Source organism: Eschrichtius robustus, chromosome 4 (genome assembly GCF_028021215.1).
Source record: "Eschrichtius robustus isolate mEscRob2 chromosome 4, mEscRob2.pri, whole genome shotgun sequence".
NCBI lineage: Eukaryota > Metazoa > Chordata > Mammalia > Artiodactyla > Eschrichtiidae > Eschrichtius > Eschrichtius robustus.
In genome coordinates, this window is record NC_090827.1 from 149596578 (window position 1) to 149600213 (window position 3636).

A 3636-nucleotide genomic window follows, 5' to 3' on the forward strand; every position below is an offset into this window, starting at 1 on the left:
AAATTCTTAGAAAGGTATAACCTTCCAAGACTGAAACAGGAAGAAATAGAAAATATGAACAGACCAATCACAAGTAATGAAATTGAAACTGTGATTAAAAATCTTCCAACAAAGAAAAGTCCAGGACCAGGTGTCTTCACAGGTGAATTCTATCAAACATTTAGAGAAGAGCTAACACCCATTCTTCTCAAACTCTTCCAAAAAATTGCAGAGGAAGGAAAATTCCCAAACTCATTCTATGAGGCCACCATCACTCTGATACCAAAACCAGACAAAGATACTACAAAAAAAGAAAATTACAGACCCATATCACTGATTAATATAGATGCAAAAATCCTCAACAAAATACTAGCAAACAGAATCCAGCAACACATTAAAAAGATCATACACCACGATCAAGTGGGATTTATCCCAGGGATGCAAGGATTCTTCAATATACGCAAATCAATCAATGTGATACACCATATTAACAAATTGAAGAATAAAAACCATATGATCATCTCAATAGATGCAGAAAAAACTTTTGACAAAGTTCAACACCCATTTATGATAAAAACTCTCCAGAAAGTGGGCATAGAGGGAACCTACCTCAACATAATAAAGGCCATATATGACAAACCCACAGCAAACATCATTCTCAATGGTGAAAAACTGAAAGCATTTCCTCTAAGATCAGGAACGAGACAAGGATGTCCACTCTCACCACTATTATTCAACATAGTTTTGGAAGTCCAAGCCACGGCAATCAGAGAAGAAAAAGAAATAAAAGGAATCCAAATTGGAAAAGAAGAAGTAAAACTGTCACTGTTTGCAGATGACATGATATTATACATAGAGAATCCTAAAGATGCCACCAGAAAACTACTAGAGCTAATCAATGAATTTCGTAAAGTTGCAGGATACAAAATTAATGCACAGAAATCTCTTGCATTCCTATACACTAATGATGAAAAATCTGAAAGAGAAATTAAGGAAACACCTCCATTTACCATTGCAACAAAAATAAAATACCTAGGAATAAACCTACCTGGGGAGACAAAAGACCTGTATGCAGAAAACTATAAGACACTGTTGAAAGAAATTAAAGATGATACCAAGAAATGGAGAGATATTCCATGTTCCTGAATTGGAAGAATCAATATTGTGAAAATGACTATACTACCGAAAGCAATCTACAGATTCAATGCAATCTTTATCAAATTACCAATGACATTTTCTACAGAACTAGATCAAAAAATCTTAAAGTTTGTATGGAGACACAAAAGACCCCAAATAGCCAAAGCAGTCTTGAGGGAAAAAAACGGAGCTGGAGGAATCAGACTCCCTGACTTCAGACTATACTACAAAGCTACAGTAATCAAGACAATATGGTACTGGCACAAAAACAGAAATACAGATCAATGGTACAGGATAGAAAGCCCAGAGATAAACTCATGCACCTATGGTCACCTAATCTATGACAAAGGAGGCAAGGATATACAATGGAGAAAAGACAGTCTCTTCAATAAGTGGTGCTGGGAAAACTGGACAGCTACATGTAAAAGAATGAAATTAGAACACTCCCTAACACCATACACAAAAATAAACTCAAAATGGATTAGAGACCTAAATGTAAGACCGGACACTATAAAACTCTTAGAGGAAAACATAGGAAAAACACTCTTTGACATAAATCACAGCAAGATCTTTTTTGATCCACCTCCTAGAATAATGGAAATAAAAGCAAAAATAAACAAATGGGACCTAATGAAACTTAAAACCTTTTGCATAGCAAAGGAAACTACAAACAAGATGAAAAGACAATGCTTAGAATGGGAGAAAATATTTGCCAATGAATCAACGGGCAAAGGATTAATCTCCAAAATATATAAACAGCTCATGGAGCTCAATATTAAAAAAACAAACAACCCAATCAAAAAATGGGCAGAAGACCTAAATAGACATTTCACCTAAGAAGACATACAGACGGCCAAGAGGCACATGAAAAGCTGCTCAACATCACTAGTTATTAGAGAACTGCAAATCAAAGCTACAATGAGGTATCACCTCACACCAGTTAGAATGGGCATCATCAGAAAATCTACAAACAACAAATGCTGGAGAGGGTGTGGAGAAAAGGGAACCCTCTTGCACTGTTGGTGGGAATGTAAATTGATACAGCCACTATGGAGAACAGTATGGAGGTTCCTTAAAAAACTAAAAATAGAACTACCATATGACCCAGCAATCCCACTACTGGGCATATACCCAGAGAAAACCATAATTCAAAAAGACACATGCACCCCAATGTTCATTGCAGCACTATTTACAATAGCCAGGTCATGGAAGCAACCTAAATGCCCATTGACAGACGAATGGATAAAGATGTGGTACATATATACAATGGAATATTAGTCAGCCATAAAAAGGAGCAAAACTGGATCATTTGTAGAGACGTGGATGAATCTAGAGACTGTCATACAGAGTGAAGTAAGTCAGAAAGAGAAAAACAAACATCGTATATTAATGCATATATGTGGAACCTAGAAAAATGGTACAGATGAACTGGTTTGCAGGACAGAAATTGAGACACAGATGTAGAGAACAAATGTATGGACACCAAGAGGGGAAAGCAGTGGGAGGGTGTGGGTGGTGGTGTGATGAATTGGGCGACTGGGATTGACATGAATACACTGATGTGTATAAAATGGATGACTAATAAGAACCTGCTGTATAAAAAAATAAGTAAAATTAAATTAAAAAAAAAAAGACTTCGGAGTGTTCCTCCCCACTAGGCTGGGCGTGAGGGTCTGAAGGCAGGAGCGATATGTGAGCATTTTGCTGCAGAAAGGAACAGGAAAGGAACTTGTAGTCTCAAGAAGGTTCTCAGAGAGCCAAGCCTTCTCGGTGTGCAGAGAGAGAAATGACTCACCCCAAAGCCGATAGGATGGAAAGGAAGCCAAGCCGGGAAGGAAGGGGGCTGCTGCTGGCCTCAGTTTTCTCATCTGTGAAACGGGACTCATGACTTTCCTGCTTCGCTAGGTCCCAGGCCCTGTCTTCTCATTGGGGGCTGTGGTCCAGAGCAGGCGCTCAGTGGGTATTTATTTAGGGGGAGTGTGGATGGACAAGACCTGGGGGTGCAGACCTGCCTGGTCAGCTCACCCCCCCACCCCACCCCTACCCCATCCTTCCCAGGATCGGCTTACTGGTTTGGCACAGAATTCGGCTTGTTGTTTTTCCACCGAGAGGAGAACGGGCAGCTCACGTTCAAAAGACCCAAACTCCCACAAGGTGAGCTTTCAGGGAAGGGTTTTTAAAGACAGCGTGAGGGAGGGGTTCGCGGGGTGCGTGATCAGCTCGTGCACAGTTCTCTGATTGGTTGGTGGTGAGGTAACTGGGTGACGTTTCGGGAATCTCAGTGATCAGTTTCCTCGCTCCACCTGGTCTGGGGTCTTCTCGCTGGTGGGCAGCCTGCATAACTTCTTCCACCTGGTGGGGGTCTCAGTACCTGCAGAACAGCTCAAGGACACGGCGCAGGAGGTTATCTAGAGCCCTTGAGGAGGAACTTAAAGTCCTTGATTTTGTTTTAGGGCTAAGCTATTATTATTTTGTCTTGCTTGACTGCTTTCCTTTGTTTCTGCATTTTCTCACTTCTCT